Genomic DNA, 22,774 nt, shown 5'->3' on the forward strand with positions numbered 1-22,774 from the left:
GCAACTGTGTTATGTTTATGTGCTTGCATGGCTGGCTCATGTCTGCACGAGCACTGTGTGCATGCATGGCTCCCTGAGTATGCACATACATACTTGGACATGTGGGAGGTATATTTGTGTGTGTGCACGGATGCACACCATGTACTGGAGTGCATCTGCACGTGGTCCCTGCAGAAAACACCCTGGGCCTAAGCAGCCCTGCCCCCAGAGTCACACATGCCCCCGGCTGCCAGCAGGTGGCCCCTGAGCACCGTGTGCTGGGCTCCGGGGAAGGGGGCCAGCCGTGTTCCTCCAGCTGTCTCTTTCCTGGGAGAATCACTGTGGTGAGGCCTGCAAGAGACCTCCTCACTGCTCTGGCTTCTCCTGGCTTTATCCGTGAGGCTCTGCCTGCCCCAGGTTCCACCTCAGCCCACAAAGACGCAGATGCACATACAGTAGCCGAGGGAGACAATGGGCATAAGGAAGACGATTCTGACCTGTGGCAAGGTCCTGAGAGTGGCAGGGACTTACTTTTATGTAGGGTTACTATATATCTGCTATGCTCCTGGCCCGGTGCTGGGCCCTTGCTGGGAGATGCTGGCCTGGACCAAGGCAGGCAGCGAGCACTTAGGCAAGACCCTGGCCTGGGCTGAGGCTGGGGGCAAGTGTAATCTGAGGACGAGAGCTTTTCCCTCTGGGCCACGGGAAGGGCAGAAGACGTTGCCCAGGGATGCCTGCTAACGCCTGCTTGAAGTGGCACTGAGGCCAAGCAAGACAGACAGATGCCATGTCCCTCTCTTGGAAGTGGGGCAGTGCCATCATCCATGTCTCATAAAGACAACAACTGAGTGCACAGAGACTGCCAGTCTTTGTTTAGTCCTGATTCTGTGGCCTCAGGGCAATCAGGAAGGCTTGAGAAAGAACCAGGGGCCAATCGGACTTGACCACATGCCTTTGAGAGGCACCAGAATGCCGGGGGACTGTGCTGGAATTGACTCTGGCCTGACATCTCCCACATGCAGCTCCTGCAGGACAGGCGCTGCTCTGCTTGTCTCTGGATTCACTGTGCCCACGGACTGAGCCACAGCTGACATTTACTGGTGACTCTGTGAGCAGGAGCAGCAGAGGGGTGGCAGGCATGACCTGGAGTGCCTGGTAGGAGGAGTGCCTGGGTAAGGGCAGTTAGGATGGTGGAGGTGAGGTGGACAGAGATGGATGGAGCTTAAAGCTGAGTCTGGACCAGACTTATTCTGGTGGTGGTGGATGGAACCTGAGGAACGTTGGGTTCCTGAGAAGGAGGTCTCTGGTCAGACCCTTGTGGTCTGAACTGCATGAGCCATCAGGCAATCTTGTGGTTTTTACACTGTTTCCTGCAGGTCCTTGGGGGTGCCATGGACATAGCGCAGGGCAGACCAGTAGTGGTGGGGAGGGAGTGGAGAGAGAGATAATGGGAAGATTCTGGACCCCTGATCTCAATTAAATTGAAATATCTCAGCTTTTTATCTTGAGTGCAAATTGGAATTCATTTTTAATCAAAGAAGTGTCTATTGAGTACCTACTGTATGCAATCACTGTTCTAGATTCTAGACATATTTGGAGAACAAGATATACAACGTCCATGCTCTCTTGACCATTATATTCTAGTAGGGAAGACAAGTAAACAAATAGACAAGTCAATTTTGGGTTGTAAGTGATACGAGCATGATGAAACAGGGAATGCGACAGAGTGACTAGGAGGAAGGAAGAGGTGGAGCAGCTTTAGATGCTGTGGTTAAGGACGGGCTCTCTGAGGAGGTGGTATTTGAGCTGAGGCCTCCGTGATGACAGCGGGAAGAGCATTCTGGATAAGATTTTGTTTGAAGAAAAGGCTCTGTGGAAAAATTTGAAAATCACTCAGTCTTCTTTTATTTATATTCATTTATTTAAATTTCAAAGGTAATACATATTCATTGTAACAATTTCAAACCTTATTAATGTACATAAAGTCAAACGTAGAAATAGCTTCTTTCCTCTCCGTCTCCCCTCCCTCCACCCCCAATTTCACTTCCTGGAGAGAATCCCTTTATCAGTTAGGTGGATAACCTCCCAGATTTCTTTCTGTGCATTTGCAAATATATATGTTAATTTCCAACTTTATCTGTACTTGCCTGTCTCATAGGACATTGAAGCTTCACAAGTCCAAAATGGACTCTGCACTTTCTCCACTAAACTTCTTCCTCCCCCAGGCTTTTTCATCTTTGCAAATCATACCACCATCTTACCCAGTTGTTCAGGTCCCAAGGCTTGGAGATATCCTTGATTCCTTCTTAGCTGTCAGACTCCAAGTGCAGTCTACTAGCAAATGCTGTAGGCTCTACCTCCAAAACACTCCCACATCTGAACGCTGCTCACTGTCCACTGCCAACAATTTGGTCTAAGCCGCCAGCACATCTTGCTAGGACCTCTAACTGCTCTTTTTCCTCCATTATTATTTCCTACAATTCATCCTGCACCCAGCAGCCTGGGTCATCTCCCTCCTTGCTTACCACCCCAGTGGCTTCCCAAACCCTTCATCTGAAGGCTGAAGTTCAAGACCTAAACATCAAGCTGTTGTCTTCTTCCCAACCTCATCTTGTTCCTTTCTCCTCCTATTCATTGGTCTGCATCTCCCTCCGATCCTGTCTCAGGGGACCTTGCATTTGCTGGGCTAGTTCTCTGTCATCATTCTGATCTTAGCTCCATGTCACCCTCCAGGGAGGCCTCCCCTAATGGCTCCATGTAAAATAGTCTCCCTTCTGCTCGGCTCCCCTCTGCACCCCTAGACACGCTCTGTCACATCATCTCGTTTTATTTCCTTTACAGTACTTACTACTGGAATGCATCTTGCTTATTTATTTTCTTGGTTCTTGTCTGTCTCCTCTGCCCGCCGCTGGAACGTAGGCTCTAGCCCAGCAGAGATCCTGACTCCTCTTCTTTTTCACAGTTCTACTGATGGAGAAATAGAATTGTTTCCAGATTGTTGCTAATGAACAGGGCTCTAGTGTACATTCTTCTACATACATCTTTGGGCAATTGTGTAAGGGATTCTGTGGGATGGATTCCTAGAAGTGAAATTTCTAGGTCCATGTTAAAATTTGATAAACATATCGAGTTACGGCCCGAATTACTGTACCAATTTCACTCCCATCCACTTTGATTCAGAATGCCCTTCACCATGTTTTTGTCGACACTGGATAGTAGAAATCTTCTTCTTCTTTTTAGGCTATGTTATGAGCAAAAAACCCAAGTATTTTATTTTCAATTTGTATTTCTCTGATTATGTGAGATTGAATATCTTTTCCTGTGCTTTTTGGTCATTTGTACTTTTTCTTTTGGGTAGTAAACACATTGGTAGCCTCACCCTCTGATATGGTTCTGTTTGTGAAAAAGCAGAATAGATAATAATAATAATAGATAATAATAGATGGGTAGAGGATTACCAGTGTCTGCCACATATCATTTGGCTATTGATTATTTTTTTCTGAATGTTTGTCTCTATCTTATTGATCGATAAGAGCTCTTTATGTTTTGTGGAATTAACTTCATTATGTATGTTGCAAATATTCTCTTTGTCTTTCCTTTATCTTTCTTTATTGTTTAAGATAACATCTTTTTCAAAAAGCAGAGGTGGACCCTTCACTTTTCTTTTTCTGTTAGTGTGACAATAGCATGTATGCCTGTAAACATTAAAAAAGAATCTATAGGGGCCTGCCCGGTGGCAGTGGTTAAGTTCGCATGTTCCGCTTCTCAGCGGCCTGGGGTTCGCTGGTTCGGATCCTGGGTGTGGACATGCCACCGCTTGGCAAAAAGTCATGCTGTGGTAGGCGTCCCACGTATAAAGTAGAGGAAGATGAGCATGGATGTTAGCTCAGGGCCAGTTTTCCTCAGCAAAAAGAGGAGGATTGGCAGGAGATGTTAGCTCAGGGTTAATCTTCCTCAAAAAAAAAATCTATAAAAAGTATTAAATGAAAAGTGATTCTCTCCCATTACACTGAGGTAACCTTGTGTATTTTTTTGAACAAATTTTTCTTATGTTTACATGCACATTCATTATTCATTTGTTCATCACTCGTTCATTCCTCTAGCAAATATTTACAAGTCATTTATATTTTTAATATTTGTTGGGTATTTACTGTATACCTGGATTGCACTAGGTATATTAAAAGAAGATATGTACATGTTATCTTTTATTTTTAAATTCTTTTGGAAGATTTGCTTTCCTTATTCATTTTTCACATTTCAGGTGCTTCCATACTACGACATACTTATCTATCTCATTGTTTTTGATGTTTGCTCATGATTCTATTTTATAATTTACCAGAATATATTTAATCCGGTCCTTATTGATGGACATTTACATTGTTTCCTGTGTGTTTGCAATTACAAACAATGCTGTAGTGAATATCCTTGTAGCTATATCTTTGCAAGCATGTGCAAATATATCTGGAGGGCAGATTCCTAAAATGGAATTGCATTTTAAGTTTGATAGACATTGCCAAATTGTCCTCCCAAACTGTGTTCCAATTCACACTTCCATCAGATGTGTGAGAATGCCCATTTCTCTGCTTTATTTGCAACTGTGGATATGATGTCTTTTAAATTTTTGCAAACATAATGGGCAGAGAGTGGTGTCTCATGGTTTTGTTTTGCATTTCCCTAATTAGGAGTGAAGCTGAGAATCTTTTCATATATTTATTGGTCACCTATGTTTCTTCTATGAATTGTCTGTCCATCTTCTTTCCCCATTTTTTATACTGAGTTACCTTTTTAAAAAATTTAATTGATTTTTAAATTCCGTATAGTATGGATATTCAAGTTTTGTCCATAATATGTGTTGCAAATATTTTCTCCCAGGCTGTCTTTAGTCTTTTAGTAGTGTTCGTGGTATAACACCACCTTTTTGACGGTGAAGAACACTACAGTTCCTGTGTAGACCACATTTCTCTACTCTCTTCCTGCAGACATCTCAACCTATGTTTAGGTAGACTTTCTTTTTTTCTTTTTCTTTTCAGCCAAGATTCTCAGGTGACCCCACTCTGGGGGACATAGGTAGAATCCTGACCCAGAGGTGGGGAGGAACTTCTCACTGGCCTTGCTGAGGCCATTTCTCCAGTGTTGATAGGGCACTTCACCATTGATTTGCATGTTTTCCTACAAATGAAAGCATTTTTGTGTGTTTTTTTAAACTTTTAGGACTTTATGTCTTTTCTTTGCTTATGGCCTAGTGGTTAAGTTCATTGCGCTGTGCTTCGGCAGCTTGGGTTCAGTTCCCGGGCAGGGACCTACACCACTTTCTGGCAGCCATGCCATGGTGGTGACCCACATACAAAATAGAGGAAGATCAGCACAGGTATTAGCTCAGGGCGAATCTTCCTCAAGCAAAAACGGGAAAATTGGTGACAGATGTTAGCTCAGGGTGAATCCTCCTCAGGAAAAAAAAAAAGTAGTATTACCCAAAAAACTTGATGGTCCCTCATCCTTCATTTAGATCATTGTTTCTAAAACTACCCCAGGGAGTCCTAGAGATTCAGTGGAAATGACTCAGAGGCCCTCAGCGGGGTGTAGACTGAGTGGGTAGAGTAGAGACTCCCACCCCTCTTCAATCTGAAGTGTTACCATCCAACTTCTGCCTGAGGTTCTCTCTGAAGAAAGCAGTGGTTTCTGTGCCTAAGCAATCTTGGAACCTGCTACTGTACAGTGAGGTCCTTATTTTCTCAAAACTGTGATGCTCGAGGGGCTTCAAAGACTGTATTCTTCTAATATTGTACTCATTCCATTCTTTCTTAATATGAGGCCATCTTGAAGCTCTGTAGTAACACTCTAGCTGGATGTTCATGGGTGGTCCCATGTCAAATTTTGGCTAATGGGCCATCATGAAATTATTCTTTCTTTGGTGAAGGTACTCACTGGTAAGATTCATTAGTATCTCTTACTTTTAGAGCAGCATTAACCCATGTCTGCTCAAATATATGAATGTTTCCACTTCAACCAAGAAGTTCATCTTGGTTGACGAACGAGAGAGGAAGTGAGTGGAGGGTCATTTCTCAACATCTCAATCTATAAGGACCTGTCATTACCTGTAGTAGTCATGATGCTTTTGACTGTAGTACTGGGAACCTCAATCATGAGGAAAATAATTATCTTGCTAAAAGCAAGAAGTCCACGGTAGGGCTGCTTCAGAGTTGGTTGACTCAGCTGCTCAGTAAGGATCAAGACTCTTTTCATCTTGCACAATATGGCTTCTGGGGTTCAGGGGTCATGTGCAGATCCAACATCGGACTGTGTTTTTACTGCTGGTGGACTCTCCATCAAATCTCTTATTAAGAGTGAGGAAACCTTCTCTCGAAGGCCCCAGCCTCGTTCCCTCATATCTTGTCACAACTGAAACACATGCCTGCTCCTGGACCAGTCCCTGCCAAGAGTTCAATCAGTTACTACCTGTTCATGATTTTACCCTGAGCTGGGGAGAGGGTCATGTTCTCTCGAGTGGTACTTACCTGGTCAAGATCAGGGAGGACATTGTTGACCAGGAAGAGGGAAGAAAGAGGCAATTGACAGTGGTTGCTATGATATGGCTTTTATTTTAATCAATCAGTTAATTAATTCATGAATTTTGTTTTCCAATTATTGGAGAGCAATCAGATCCACTATTTTGAGGATTTGTCATTCACTTCAAAGGATTATACATAAAAAAGAGAGTGCATATGGGCACACCTTTAATCTGGTTCCACTTCTGGAAGGGGACTCTCAGGGAGGCGAGTAGAACTTTATTGCTGTGAACATGACTGAGCATTCAAGAGACTCAATAGTTGGTGTCAAGAAATAAAGCTGGAGATTTGTTAGAGGCAGACCTAGGCGTCCAGTTCCTTTATAACATCCTCACTTTCTCTTCTTTGAATATTTAACACACGCTATTCAATTTCAGAATCTCACGTGTTCAAGTTTCTGTCAGTCTAGTTTGCCAACAAAGCTGCCATGTATTAAGAAGAATTTCAATTAATTACTTAATCATTATTCTTTTTAGATTGGTTGAAAGGAGTTTGGACATGAGGATGGTGGCTAAATAGTCTTCAGTTGGTCCTGGATATTTTCTCTCCATCAAACGAAGCCACAGCTTTGGTTTTTCAGATGAAAATTTTCAGGTTTTACACGTTGGTTAAAGAGAACAATGGTGTTGCACCCTTGGATTGTGCTTAAGGGGTATTACATATGTCCGTGAAGGCTGGCTGTCTGGCAGGTTAAGGTTGCGATGTATAGATGCCCATTGACAGAAATGAAACTGTATGTGTTCTCACTTGAGCCACTGCTGGGCTCTGAAGACACTCAAAATCTAGTTAAGTCACACACAGTGCATATTGTTTGGAGCATGGCAAGGGGAACAAGAAGCACTGAGCACTGGGTCAGGATGCATGTGGTGCCCAGGGAGTGCCACAGGCACTAGAGCACGTGAATTACGCCGTATGTAGTTCCAAGCTATTTGAGCTAAAATTGACCCTCCAGGGTCTGGAACCCAGTCTGAGTTTCCTCACGCTGTTACTCTGCGGAATGCAGGAGAGGAAAGAGAGGAGAGGCTCACCCCTCACTATGCTTTTACATGCTTTCAAACATCAGAGCTGAGTCTCCAAAGTAATTCTTCTTCATGCATCCAGACATTGAACAACGCAACACAGAGTCGAGTCTTGAGTTTCCATCTCAAGTCATCCTAAAATTAAATACCATTCTCAGCCTTGGCAGATATTTTTACCACTGCCTCAGAGCTCCAGAGACCTGGTGGTCCTGTCCTATTGCAGGGGTTGGGGGTGGGGGGGTGAGGAAGAGTTACATACTAATGATGGTGGTCTCTGCAAACAAAGGAGGAGGAGGAGGATGATGATGATGACCTGTATGTGTGTGTGTGTGAGAGAGAGAGAGAGAGAGATTGAGAGAATGTGCCTATTTCCAAGAGAAGCTCTGGTAACAGGTTTCTGGGTAAATGAAAGTTGTATTGTCTTCCATCAGAGATGACTTGAAAATAAAGTGCTGTAATGCTAATACTGCAGATGTCTGCAGGAAACTCAGCACCACACTGAACACTGTAGTTAGATAGCTGTGCGAAAAAGTACATGAAGGAAAGGGCTAATGTGCCATACTTCTATTTAAGATAGAAGGAGGAAATAGAAATTGTGATAGCATGCTATTTCAAGTAATAATAGAAAGTACTTGATGTTTACATGGTGAATGGATCAATACTAATTCTGTAGTCAGCGCACATACAGTAGTTTGGATTATACAAGTGATAGATGCACGCAGTATAGCTGAAATTTCCACCCTGCAACATTTATTTCTTGCTGCGTGTTAGATGGAATTTTCCACCCAACTATCTGGAAGGATTTGCATAAGAATGGTGATAGAGCACTATTCTTTAATGATGTGCTTTTCTTTGTTAAACTTCAAAAATGTCTATGGTGCATGATGAGGTTTGGGTGAATTGCCAAGCTAATGCTTTTATATTTTCTTTAAAGAGCTTATCTTCACTGTGTTGTGGGAGTTACTTTATATTGTGGTTATAAAGGCGGTGGCAGTAAAGCCGAATTTGTAGCAATCCCCAATAAATGCCTCCTCCTCCTCAAGGGCTTGGTCCTGCTAAGAAGGGAATTTGGGAAGGCACTTGGCTGCCTCTGGTTCAGTTACAATGAGTCAGTTGGTCTTGTTTTATGTTCCCATGCCTGGTTCTGCTCATCAAGAAGCTAGGATGCCATTCTTCTGCTCAGACAATGACCTCTTGTTAGCTTAAGTCAGCACCGTTCCTGTCAAACAGGCTGGAGATCACCCCAAAGCCTGCTGCTCTTACTGAGGATGACTTGAATTATTCAGAGCAGAGCCTGGGAGCAAAAGCAGTTTGGAAAGTGACCTTTTTGTCCTCCCCACAAGAACCTAATGTTTACAATGTGAGGAGGAAAAGGGACTGGAATCTTGGGAATTCCAGGAATGCAGCCACCAAGCAAAAGAAGCTTTCCTTCCTAGTTTGTGTGCTCCAAGACTCACCCTCCAGCTTCTGCTCCACAGCAAGGATTTGCAAGTACAAAGGTGGAAAAACAAAACCCCAAAGCTGGTGCCTGCAAAGTCCAAGAGAGGACTTCACATTAACCTCGGTTTCAATGAAACAAAGAATTTGAAAGCCAGGAATGGAAGGAAGCTTAAGGTCACATAATCCGGCCCTTTGTCTAATGCATGAATCTCTCTCCTCACACAGTTTCATGGCTTATTGATCATCAGTTGCTGCTTGAATACCTCCAAGGGCAAAGAGCTCACTTCCTCCAGATAGCAGTGACAACAGGTGACATTATATGGAGGACATGCTATTTGTCAGGCCTTGTGGTAACCCTTTGAGATTCACAATCTTATTCAATGCTCATAACAAACTTATGAGATAGGTGCTACTATTGCCACGACTATTTTACAGAGGGGGAAACTAAGGCTATCTATGCTGCTGAGAAAGGATTTAAGGGCCTGGGTTCTTAACCCCTGCACCCTCCTGCTCAGCCTGTCTCAACACTAAAGTCCTAAAGCACAGGCATTATTATCTGTGCCTTACAGGTAACAAAACTGAGGCCTGGAGATGTTAAGTCTTGCTCACAGTCTGGTAAATGTTACTTTTCTGTCCCTTGGACACACTTGGAACACACCTTGGCCCTCTTTGACATGATAGCCCTTCAAGTATGTGGGCAGTCTTCTTGTCCTCTGCTGTTCTCTCAGTTTTCCTTTTTTCCATTCCATCAAACTTTCCTCTTGGCCTCAGTGTGCTGAGTTTCTCCAGACCCGTTCCCACTTACCAATGCTCTTCTCAGAACATGTGTCACTTACTTATTGAGCATTTTGAAGAGACCTTATAATCTTTGCTTTCTTTTATTAGAAGACAGTGGGCTTTGTTGGTGACATCTAACCATGAAGGCATCTATTCTGGGCGCAGAGGGAGGCTTTCCGGAGAGCACGTGATGAACTTTTTCCCCAGCTCTTTGCAGGGAGAAGGCATTTAAAAAATCCAGAGCATTAAAATAAGCCAGAGTGGAGCTTCGATGTCACTGCTGGTGGGAAAGGCAATGTCAGAATAAAGGATGGAAGTCTTCTTGTAAAGCGTTTCCGCGGTGGTCCTGTGAGGCCCTGTGGGAAGCAGCTGCTCTTGGAGCGAATTCAGCCTCTGACCTGGATTCTCTGGAGCTCACTGGCCTATCACCATGTCCCTCTGCGTTAGCCTCCTGGCTTGTGAAAGGTGATCACGTTGTTGACACTCTAGCGTTATATTTCTCATGAACTGAGTTCTGACTCCTAGTCAGGCAACCTGGGGCTTGCTGTGTTACCTTGGGCAAATCACTCGACCTCTTTGGACTTAGTATCCTCATCGATAAAGTGGAGAAAAGTATGTCTTCTTAAGAGTGCTAAATTTTAGACAAGGAAGCCACTGGACTGACATAGCTCTAATTCCACGGCACCTGTGTAAGCAACCCTGAATCTAAGCTTATAAATGCCTCAAGGTTAGGAAATCATAACACTAGGGGAGACCAGTCAGAACCAGTCTCTAAGCTATAGCCAATCCATAATTTCCTTACTTTGCTTCTCTGTCTTCTCTGTAAAATCCTCCCTATTCCCCACCAGCTCCTGTTGGTGGAACACAGCTAACCACTTCTGGTTCCGGTTTGGCACTGCCTGATAAGAATCGATTTTTACTCAAATAAACTCTTAAAATTTTTAGTATGCCTCAGTTTATCTTTTAACAGTTCTGGTGTCAGAAGAGGAAACCGAAGGATAGCCCTAATGGCCCCCAGGAACACAGAGGACCCGGATGTAGGGTGAGCCTGTTGGGCCCCTGGAGCTGGCTGCTTTCTCACGGCCTCTGGAGGTGGTGGGTCCGTCTCTGTCAGATCCTAACGCTGCAGCTCTTGCCTTACTAGCTTTTAGACTTTATTTGAGCACTTATTTTTCTGGACTGGGTCTGAAACTGGCTGGAATGGGACTGGTTCTGACTTAGAAACCAGACTCTGAAACTGGACCGAGTCAGGGTGGGACTGGGTTTGACTTAAGTTGGACTGGGGCCAGGGAGAGGCCTCAGGTGGACACAACTTTGTTTTAAGGCTGAACAAGCAGGTTAACCTTACCGCAATTAGTCTTGAATTATAGTGGCCACAGTGGAGAGCTTTAAACCTAGCTAAGCTTATCCATTTATGAGGGGCCCTAGAGAAAAAGAGGGTCTCAGCCAGGCACTCACTATAAAGGGTCGAGGGAAAATTATTCTTCTTCCTCTACAGTTTCTGGTGACCAAGATGAGACCCGCTGGGGCACCTCACTCACTCTGGAGCCTGCAGGTGGCATCCTGGGAAAACTGGCAGAAGCTGGTACAGGGTGGGAATTCTTACCAAAGTCAGCTGTCCCTGCTCTCTACGTGTGGTGGCTGGTAGAGAGAGGAAGGTAAAATTCCACATTGTCCCTTCCTTTCCAAACTCAGATTGGCAGGAAGAAACATTGGTTATTGACCCTTTCTCTCCTAGGGACAGCTCTTGCCTCTTGTTTGTCTTATTTTGAGTTTTGAGAACTTGGTTTGGCAACTGTCAGGTTGGGGTCTTAAAAATATGGCTGCACAGAAATGTGGGTTGAACTCCATTGGCGACTAGGGTCCCACTGAGTCTTGCCAGCTCTCCAGGGAGTTGTCTCTTTGTTTCTTTTGATTTTCTTTGGGAATGGCTCTGAATCTTGGGAGGGTAGTATCTTTTGCACCTTTGTTGGGGACCCCACTTGAATCTATGGCATTGTTCAATACTCCCAGCAATATTCACTGTTTGTCCAGGCTGAAACCTGACAAGACGTTTGAAAGGATTTTTCAAAAATTATCCCTAAGTTCAGAAGTTGGCCAGATTGGAAGCTGAAATTCAGATCCTGACAGGAGCTTTCTTTAGGCCTTCTCTCCTGTGTATCCGGAGAGAAAGAAAAACATTCTGAAGCCATCGTGGAAGGATTTACTAAAACATTCCAAAGAGACACAGCTCTAAACCTAGAACATAGGAGCTTTTTGATTTCCATCTTAGTTGAGGATCTTCTCCCTGATACAAAGAAGCAGGTTGAGGATAGTGCAGGTGCATGACTGGGTCAGTATCTTGATATCATTCATGTCACAACCCAATTCTTTTTTTTTTTTGAGGAAGATTAACCCTGAGCTAACATCTGCCGCCAATCCTCCTCTTTTTGCTGAGGAAGACTGGCCCTGAGCTAACATCCGTGCCCGTCTTCCTCGACTTTATATGTGGGATGCCTGCAACAGCATGGCTCAACAAGTGATGTGTAGGTCTGCACATCCGAACTGGCAAACCCTGGGCTGCTGAAGCAGAACGTGAGAACTTAACTACTGTGCCACTGGGCTGGGCCCTGCAACTCAATTCTTTGAGGAATTAAAAACAACTATCCTGTCTTACAAATCAAGTCTTTACGAGAACAGAAATAAGGCTCTTTGAAACAATGCAAAGCTCATCTATCCTTTTTACCAATCCCCAGGCCTCCCCTATTCAAACTAAAGCGACATTCAAAGTGCCTCCCCAGCCATGACGAGGGTCTTTCTGATGGCCAGGCTGCATCATTGCAGGTCCACAGAGACCCCCTTATGGCACAACTCTGCATAAATCAAGATCAGCGCAAGTTAGGTTGCCATTGAGCTAACGAAAGAAATTGATGACAGGTGACCACATTGACATAATAGTATGTTTAAGACACAGACTTGCTAAATCAAGGTTATTTTGAGTTAAAAAATGCTCAACACTAGTAAATTGAAAAAAAAAGAAAATCATTTTTTAAGGAGCAATTTACATGAATAGTAATTTTCTACAATCCTTGTGCTTTCCTCCAAAGACAAATTACTAAAGAACTAGTTTTCTTTCCTTACCCACCCCTCATCCTTCCCTTCTGATTTCGCAGCAAAGTTAGGAGAGCGAAATAAAGCCTCTTTATTGATTTAAAAATATTTATGAAATATTTTCTATTTAATACTTTTTATTTTAAGTTTTCATTTAATGAGTGGAAAGAGCACTGGGCTGTGTTGGGAGATCTGGCTTCTAGGCCTGGTTCTGTGTGACCTTAAGAAAGCCACGTTCCCTCTCTGGGTCTCCCATTCCTCCTCTGTTGGGGTTGGTAGAGGTGATTGTGAGGTTGGCCCCAAGTCTGGATTTCATGTGTCAAAGCAATTCAAGGCCGGTCAAAACAAGCCAATTTAAGCCACACTGTTGGAGTCCCTGTTAAGCACTAGACTTTGTGCTGGGTGTGGGCCTACAGTCAGTGAAAACAGACATGGAGCTTCAGGCCGGTGCCGTTCTAGCTGAAGCCTGCCTGGGATTGCCTCCCAGCACCGCCTCTGACTATCTAGGGAACCCGCCGTCCAGTTGTTTCTCTCCTGTGCCTCATTTCCCTCGTGGGATTATTGTGCTAGTAAAATAAATGAATGCATGCCGAGGGATTCCTGGAGTGCCTGGCACATAGTGAGCATTCAGATGTTCACTTTTATTAAATTATTATTGGTGGAGTAGGCAGATGTTAATCTAATAATCACAAAAAGAAATATAACATTTTAATTGTGCTAATGCTCTGGGAGCATATATCAGGAGGATGTGGTTGGCCTGGAAAGTAGTGATGAAGGTTAAGATGTAAAGGATAAGTTCACTAGTTGGAGGGGAATGGAATAGAGTCAGAGGGAACAGCATATGCAAAGCTCGTATGGTGGGAGGAAGCACAGATTTCTGGGAACTTAAAGTAGGCCAGAGTGAAGGGGAACAAGAAGGAGGGAGAGAGTGCAGAGTTCTGAGTTAGAGCCGTGGCTCTGACACCCTGAAGTGATGGCCCACAGGATTTGGTATTCTCCAAAGTGGAACCCAGCAGGAACCAGCTTCTAAGGGACCCTTGGAAAGTGTGTGTGATGAGCTGTGGCTTAGAAGGGTTGACATTACCTGGGCCATCATGCACTCAGGTCGTGCTTTATGGACCAGAGTCCAAGACTGTGCTCTGATCATTTCAATATCCTATTCAGGATGTCTTATGACAGATCATATTTGAATGGGGATGAAAAAGTGGCTTCTTCCTGTCCATAGGGAGACAAGTCTTAATGAGTCTTTATCTTTTGGGATTGCATTTGAGAATCTGATAAAACCTGTGGATTTTCTATCTTGAGAGATGTATTTACACATGTAAATCCAAATTTGAGTGCATTGTTAGGTTGGGTTTGTGGGTCCCCCTAAAACCTATCTGTGGTCCTAGGTTAAATACCCTTTCAGTGCAAGGCAATGCCCAACGTTATGGATTCTCTCTCGGTATCTCCCCCGACACGTCTATCCTCTCCTTTCTTTCTCTATTGTTGTTGCCTTGATTTGGGACCCTTATCACTTTTCCCCTAGACTATTTTAATTTCCTGTGAATTTGTCTCTCTGCCTTTAGTTTCTTAACCCTCCGATCAGTTCTCCACAAATTCTATGCAAGGAAATTTTATTGGGGGGTGTGACAAAAATGAATAAAATTGTAAATATTTATTTTCAGAATAAAGTAAATCAGGTTTATTACAGACACTTTGGAAATACATGCAAGTTAAAAAAAAACCCATAGTCCCAGCACCTGGAGGCAACCAATGGTATATTTTTTTCTATGAAAAATTTCTTTTGTATAGTTGTGATCAAACAGTACGCATGTATATTTGTATATTTTAACACTTTACTTAACATTTATTTGTTCTTTTAGTCTAAATGTATATATGTATTTAAAAAATTTTTATTATGGAAAGTGTGAAACATACACAAAAGCAGAGATAATATTATAATGAACCCTGGTCCCCCACGTACCCAACACCTAGCTTCAAAAATTATCAGCATTAAATCAATGAACTTTTGATATATAACAAATGGCCTCAAAAATTTAGGAGCTTAAAGCAGCAAGTGTTGATTTAGTTCATAATTCTCTGGAGGAGCTATTTGGGCTGGGCTCAGCTGTGCGGTTCTGTTGCTGGTCTTGGCTGGCCTCAGTCATGCGTCTGTGTTTTGCTGCCACTTAGATGGATGGCACTGCTTCTGGAATTGGCTGGCTGCCATGTGGGGCCACAGAGGGAGTGGGTTCATGTATCTCTCATCATTCGGCAGGTTGGCCCTGGGCTTCTTCACATATGGAAGGCTTTCAACCACAGCACAAGGAAAGTGCCAATGCATAAGTGTTTTTCAAGCTTCTGGTTGCATCTCATTTGCTAATATTTCTATTGGTCAAAGCAAGTCACAGGGTCAAATTGCACTCAAGGAGTGGAAAAATAGATTCCACCTGTGGACAAGAGAATCTGAAGCACCGGATTGTAAGGGCATGGATATAGGCAGGAGAAAAATCTGCGGCCATTTTTATAATCTACCACAAATGTGTTGCTAATACTAATATTAGTAAATTATCGTTTTTGATGTTATTGGTAATTTGTCATGAATATCATTTAGATGGCTGAGTAATGTGCCACCCAGTGACGTACCAAAACTTGTGTGACTATTCCCCTATGTTGGGTAGTGAGGTCGTTGCCGTTTTTCTGCCATTATGAATAACGTTACAATGGATGCTTTGTGCCTAAAGCTTTTTCCAGTTTTAGGATTATTTCCTCAGAGTAGTCACAAAAGTGATATTACTATGTCAAACATTTTAGAGCTCTTAGTACACTTTGCCAAATTGCCTTCCAGAAGGATTGTATCAATTTACACTCCCACAAGTGTGTGTGAGAGTACCCCACAGGGATCCTTCTAAAATGCAAATCTGATTATCTCATGCCCAGTTTAAAAATGATCTCTGCTGCCTTCACAATAAAGACTAAATTATGTAAGACTAAACTATGTCTGCTACATGACTTTTGAATAACTAAAAGACTATTTTAGCCCAATAAGACTCCATATCCAAGGGTCATAGAATCTAGTGAGAAAACAAGACTGAGTTGGCTCAGAATCGACAGAAGTGAACCTGTCACTCTCATGCTGTCCTTGAATGCAGGTATTATTATAGAAGAGGAAGCTGGGGGTCAAAGAGTTCAATATTTAAAGTAGAAACCTATTCATAGCTTTCTCTCTGTGGCATCATCTACTTTACCATCGACCTAATCTTTGCAAAGGAATCCACATGCACAAGGTTAAGTACATATTTAATCAACGTAAATAAATTATAACACATTTGTTTTGTGGGTTAGAATTCTTTGGTTCCTGAAAAATAAGACTGTGAGATTTGGAATGAGAAAGATCTGAGTTTGAATTCAGATTCTGTCATTTACTAGAATTTGAATAAGACTTAACATTTCTAAGCCTCTGTTTTTTTATCTGTAAGATGTGGATAATAATGCCTATGTTTTAGGGGGATAGGGAGGATTCAACACAAACATCAAATATCTAGCAGAACCACTCAATAGTAACTATTATTATTATTGTTGTTGTTTTTTTAATGTGAGGTGAATATATAAGTAGCAGGCAAACAGAAATGTAACCGAAATGAGGAAGCTCTGATAATCCAGGACTGTAAATAAAGCTATGTGACATTTAACACCCAAGTTACCGTGGTTTAGAACCCGGTTCAGTCTACCCAGGAGTTCTTGCCTTTTCTGAGTTTCTCCCCCCTCCACCCCCAATGTTCTTGGGAATCCCCAGGTTCATGAATCATTGATTCTCCTTGATGCTAACCTCTATCTCCTGCCTGGAAAGGGAGAACAGAGACCAGGATGCATTCTTTGAGGTCTCCAGGCTGCACTCTCTGTGCCCCGGATGCCTCTTGCACCCCGTGGCTAGTGCAGGAGGGCAGCTGTTGGTGAGAGCTGGGTCCAAGCCTTGGCTGTTCTCCACAGGAATGTCTGATGAAACTCTCCCCGGGCCCCAGGAATCCCAGGACTTGTTTGTTATCCCACTACGAATATTTATCTACAGATTTGCTCAAGCCAACCTGGTTTTCTGATGCCCTCTTTCTTAGTCAGGGATGTTAGTGTGGCGCTGTCCAATAGAAATACAGTGTGAGCCACATATATAATTTTAAATTTTTTAGCAGACACATTAAAAAGAATATACAGAAATAGATGAAATTAATTTCAATAATTTGTGTTATTTTACCCAACATATCTAAAATATTATTTCAATAGGTAATGCATATAAAATTATTAATGAAATAATTTACATGATTTTGTTCATAGGAAGTCCTTGAAATCTAGTGTATATTTTATGCTTACAACACATCTTAAATTAGACTATCCATATTTTAAGTGCTTAGTAGCTACATGTGGCTAGGGGCTACTATATGAGTCAGTACAATTCTAGAACAAAACTGCCTGGGCTCAAATGGTACAGCTCTCTAGGAGTATAGGTCTTGATAGCCACATGCAACTATTTTTCCTGAAAACCTACTTCTGGCTCCAGTTTGGCTAGATCTGTGAGAGGTTCAATTTACTACATGTTGTGCCTAGAATTATTCCTTTTAACCTACTGTCACATCTGGCTTACCAACTCAGACTCCATTTCTCTTTCAGTGAATTCCTTTTCTCTTGTATTTTCCTACTTTGCTGCCACCCTAATCTATATGAAAAAAATATTTTTAATCCTTGGACATCAAAACGTAAGGGGCAAGAGAGTCAGAGTTTTATTTTTGTTTCTCCTGTGAGATTCCTCTGCTCTGACATGGATTTGTGGATACAAAGAGATGTGTGGGAATCTGTAACCCAAGTGCACAAGGGTATGGTGGGGAATGGATATCTCATAACAATGGTCAGCATTGTCTGAGCCTTAGGCAATGGCCCAGCTAAAATGTTCTCTTGACATACTCACGGAAGTGATGCTAAATGGAGTAGAAAGGAATGATATGGAGAGGCAAAGAGCAAGAAGTTCTGTACTGCTGGAGACTGCCTGGAGGAGGCGTATGCTGGGAAAAATTCTCAACTCGTGCCAATAGGGTTGTCGAGGTCCTACTGTGTGCAAGAGTTGCACATGCCTTGTTTCATGAAGTACACGTTATTATCTCTCTTTTATAGATGAAACAGGGAAACAGAGAGGTTAAGTAACTTAGCTAAGGCCATAAGAAAGAAACTGGGTCTGGGGCTCTCCAAAGACCCTACCCTTTCCATTGCCTCACTGCTGCCCTGGAATAGTAGGTGGCTAAGGATTGGCTCAAGGGACCAGCTGGAGTGTAGCTGAGGAGACTTTGGTAGAGAGTAAGAGCTCTTTGTAGCAAACATTTGTATATGTCTTACAAAGGACGTGGTTATAGTGCATCAATGTTCCAGTTCCTATTGCTGTGAAATGAACTACCCCCAAATGGCATAAAGCAATGCCTTATGCTCATGATTCTGTGGGTCAGGAATTCAGACAGGGCAGAGTGGAGCTGGCTTGTCTCAGCTCCATGACCTGTGAGGCCTCACTTGGAAGACTCAAAGGCTGAGGCTGGAAAGACCTAAAGACTCATTTACTCACAGAACTGCTGGTTGAGGTTCGCTGTCAACTAGGTGCCTCAGACCTCTCCATGTTGTCTCTTTACATGGACTGGTTTTGGCTTTCTCATAGTATGGCAGCTCAAATCTAAAGGCTAGAACCGGCCAAGAGTCACATTGCTCATCATTGCCTCGCCCCAGAAGTCATGCAACATGAACTTGATCTTTTTATTGAACAAGATGGTCACAAAATCCTGTCCAGTATCAAGGGGAAGTGAAAAGACTGCCTCTTGATGGGAAGTAGCAAGATTCCAGAAAGGCAAGTGGGACCAGATATATTGCTGTGGCCATTTTTGGAAAATGCAATCGGCTGTGGTCATTATTAGTGTTGTTGACCCACTGATGGATGAGGAAGGAGAGATAGATAGGTAACTGGGAAGGAAATGTTTTGTTGAAATGCCAGGGTCTCTAGTTAGTGTCAAAATAGTGAAGGGGAATTAAGAAAATGATAGAAAGGCAAATAAGCTCAAATTCAAATAGGAAGTATTTGAAAAAGTTTCCTCCAGCTGAAGAGCCCTTCCAAACAGCAGTGATGCTGCCCTTGGCTTAGTCCACTGGTCTGCTTTATGCTCTTCCTTGTGGCCTCAGGCAGCCTCCACAGGCCAGGCTCTGTGTCCTGTGTAACCTTTGACAGCCAGTCTCAGGCAGCACCGTGACGGCTTGCCTTTGGCCTGCCCTCCTTTCTTCATGGCTTAACCCCAAGCCTCCTTTTACTAGAGATTTGGAATTTCATTAAATCAGGGCTTGAACTGAGAAATAACGACTACCTTTATATGCACTGGCTCTTTACTGGCAAGCTATTAGAGGGAAGATAAGGTTCTATAACACTGCAGGAATAAAGCCCAGAAAATTATGCGAAAAGCTCCACCATCCAGGATAAATGTTATAGGAGGCATTAACCTTCCATAAAAATCCCTTTGCTAGGCAGGAATTTAAATGACAGTCAGTGTGAGAGGAGATATTTAGCCTTAGAAACATATTATACTGCCACCTTCTCTTAGAATAGCTGGTTCTTTGGTTATCAGAGGCTGAGTATTGTTCATCTTTTTCACAGGAATGCTCAGTAGTATAGCAAATATGTAAATGTGGTCTTCTGAGTTCACCCCTATATTGCACTCCATCCGTCCCAAGAAGTTGTATATGCATTCTCTGCTTTGATTTAGGAAAATTGAATAAGAAATTGATATCTAAGGAAAGCCAAAAGAAACCCTTATCGTAGCTTCCAAATTACTTATCATGAGGGAAAAATAATTTTTCTCCCTAAGGTATAGGCACATTTCTCCAATGAATGTGTTAGGCCAGAAATTACAGTGATTACCCTCTCTTTTTATATAAATTTGGCTCTTCCAGAAAATATGCCAACAAAATCATAGGGCAAAGACTTTATATAGAAGTTTATACACATGCCTCACGTGTTTACATGCGTTGGGGGAAAATATTAGGTGATAGTATAAAAACGATTTTTCTGCTTTAAATATTCAATCTCTGCCAGGATTTAAATCTCAACATTGGAAGCATTTGTAGCAGGATGGGAGACAAGACTTTCCCTAAAGTCTGAGCGTCTCAGCTGAAGCCCTGGAACTGCTTGCTGCCCTCCTGCATTATGGTCTAGAAAAGATGCTGAATTTCCCAATGGGCCAAGTTGCAATATCAACCCTCTTGAGTTCCACTGTGCCTCTTAAGAGATTCCTCCCAAGGAATCCACAAATGGGGCATTATTTTCTTTCTGTTGACCAAGAAGCTTTGAAAATATTATTGGGAGGACCCAGAATTAAAACTTACAACAAGTGGTTGAGATATCCACAGTGGCCCCTGGTTTATTTAATCAAGTTGACGTACTTATGAGGCAGTGACTAAGAATTTTAAGACTTTCTCTAGACTAAATCTCAATCAAATCAAACTGATATTAACTTTGAGAGTTGGAAACAAGAAGTGAAAGGAAAACAGATCTTCTAGAAGGCTTCTAAAAGGTTTTTCCTAGTGATAAAATTATTGTGTACCCAACTAATTTGTATTGGAACATACTTATTTAGGATATTGAAAAGCTTGATGCTTTAAAGTGGGCTAAGTTAAAAAAAATCTTCAGGGAACTGTATCTGATCTCAAATGAGATTTGTTATTTTAGGAAGAGTGAAATCAATATTTGTTGAGGGCCAATATGTGCCAGTAACTGTACTCGTTATATCCCTTTGATCACTGGACAATGTAGATATTATGATCCCATTTTTATTTAAAAGAAAACCAAGGCCTAGAGATGTCTACCAACTTGCTCAGACTTCAGATTACCTGGGCTAAACCAGAGTTTGTTACTCATCGACGCAGAATCATTCTAAGTCTTTAGAATTTCTCTAAATTCCAACATGGCCAGCCAGTTTCTTAAGTGACAAACCTAGGTACAGTATCTGATTCTTCCTTCTAGTTAAATCTAACCCACTGATAAATCCTCTCAGTTCTACTCCTAAACTGATCACAAATCCACGTATTTCTTTCAGTTGTCATTATATCATCATTGGAGCCCAGGGCATCATCATCTGTAGCCTGACCCCTTCCATTGTTTCTAAGTGTGCTCCTTGCTTCTGTCGCTTGCTCACCTATCATCATCATGCAGAGTAGCTGGAACCATCTTCCAAGAAATTAAGGTAAAGCGTGTCTCTCTTCTGCTTGGAACTCTGCAGATTTTCTATTGTAGATTCCTAGAATAAATTCTTATTCTAGATTACTGGGAATAAAATTCGAATTACTTACCTTGGTTGATAAGACCTGGTATGACTGGGCCCCAGCCTTCTTCTCTCTTTTTACCTCCTGAACTCTCTACCTTGTGCTTTAAGCTCCATTTTCCCACAGACATTTGACTGTTTCTAGAAAAGAGCAAGCTCTTTCCTGCTTCTTGCTCCTTTGCTCTCCTTAGAATATTCTTCTCCTGGCTCTTCATATGGCTGGAGTCCTGCCCTTCAGCTCTTGGTTTAAAGGCCAGTTGCTCTGCGAGACCTTCTTTGATCAGGTTATTTAAAGAGGCCCCCTCCACAAAGTTATTTGCTATCACAATGCCTTGTTTGCTTCCGTCATGGTGCTTGTCACAAACTGTGGTTACTTGATGTATTTACTTACTTGTTTGTTATCTGTCCCTGCCCTTCCCCCTGCTCAGACTGTAAGTCACATACGTGAGCAGGCACCTTATCACATTCCTCAGTGCCCGACACGTGGAAGGCACTCAACAAACCTTTGATGAATAAACTAATCCATATTTGAGTGGGCCTTCTGCTCTTGAAACCCCTCTCCACCCCAAATCACAAGGTCCATTCAATTATCCACCATCTTTTCAGTGTCGTATTGGGCAGAAATGTTGGAGTTGGCTTAAAGGACTCTGGACTCTACTTCCATCTCAGCCCTTAGTTTGCTGTATGACCCTGAGCACGTCCTTATTCCTCTCCGGCTGACCTTTAAATTGCCCCCAAGCTCTGATCTCTGATTGTTTCCAATTTCCCTACTGCTGTCCCCCTGAAGCAACCTTAAGAGAAGCAACTTGGTTTTGACTAAGTCATTATGTTGAGATGCAGCCTGCAATTTATGTAGGTGGACCCAGGGATCGCCCTCTGTTTGGAGACTCTTGGATGGTGTTAAATGATGTCTGGGCAGGGATATCTCCAGATGTACTGCACAAGAGGCAGGTGGGTTTTATTGCTGACAGCCCCTGTGACGATGGGGAGAAACCCATGTGCCTTTTGTAACACCTCAGCCCAGCTGAACAAGCACAGAGAAACCAGTCCTTAATAGTACATAGTGTCCACAGCCTTTCATTCTAATCACTTCAGAGGTTTGAGTTCATTACCAGGAATCTTAGTCTGCAAAAGCAGCTAGAAAGCAAGCTCCTGCAGGTGGGCTGGATCTGGACTGGGTGACAGGGCCCATTTGGTTTCCTGTCCTGGGCCTCCTGCTCTTGGGAGCCTGCTTTCTCCTGCAATGTTTATCTGGGGATGGAGGAAGACAGCAAGGTGGGTGCTATGTGCTGTGCTAAATGCTCTGTGTTCATTGCTTCACCAAACGCTGTGCAGCAGTTATTTTTCTCATACTATCCCCATTTTTCAGATGTGGAAGCTGAGGTGTGGAGAGATTAAGTAGCTTGCTTGAAGTCCAAGCGTTAGGAAGTGGCAAAGTTCTAGAGTGCTCCCTTTGTGATCTCTGCCTCTCTCTCATCTCATTGGTCAGTTCCAGTGTCACAGGGAGACCTGAACGCCACAGAAGGAGCCATTTTTCAGGGACTATTGGAAAAGCCAATGTTGTGGGTCAAGTGTGCTGGGTTGGATT

The 22,774-nt window shown here is 42.8% G+C and overlaps 1 long non-coding RNA gene across 1 annotated transcript; it reads right to left on the minus strand.

Moving 5' to 3' along the window:
• Window positions 1-1,656: 1,656 nt before the first annotated feature.
• LOC139079685 (uncharacterized) lies at window positions 1,657-22,619 on the minus strand. The gene is made up of 3 exons (XR_011533528.1): window positions 21,215-22,619; window positions 2,828-2,943; window positions 1,657-1,849 (listed from the first exon to the last, which is right to left on the minus strand). It is a non-coding gene; the product is annotated as an uncharacterized lncRNA (long non-coding RNA).
• Between the last annotated feature and the right edge of the window lie 155 nt (window positions 22,620-22,774).

This window comes from Equus przewalskii, chromosome 26 (genome assembly GCF_037783145.1).
Source record: "Equus przewalskii isolate Varuska chromosome 26, EquPr2, whole genome shotgun sequence".
Classification (NCBI taxonomy): Eukaryota; Metazoa; Chordata; class Mammalia; order Perissodactyla; family Equidae; genus Equus; species Equus przewalskii.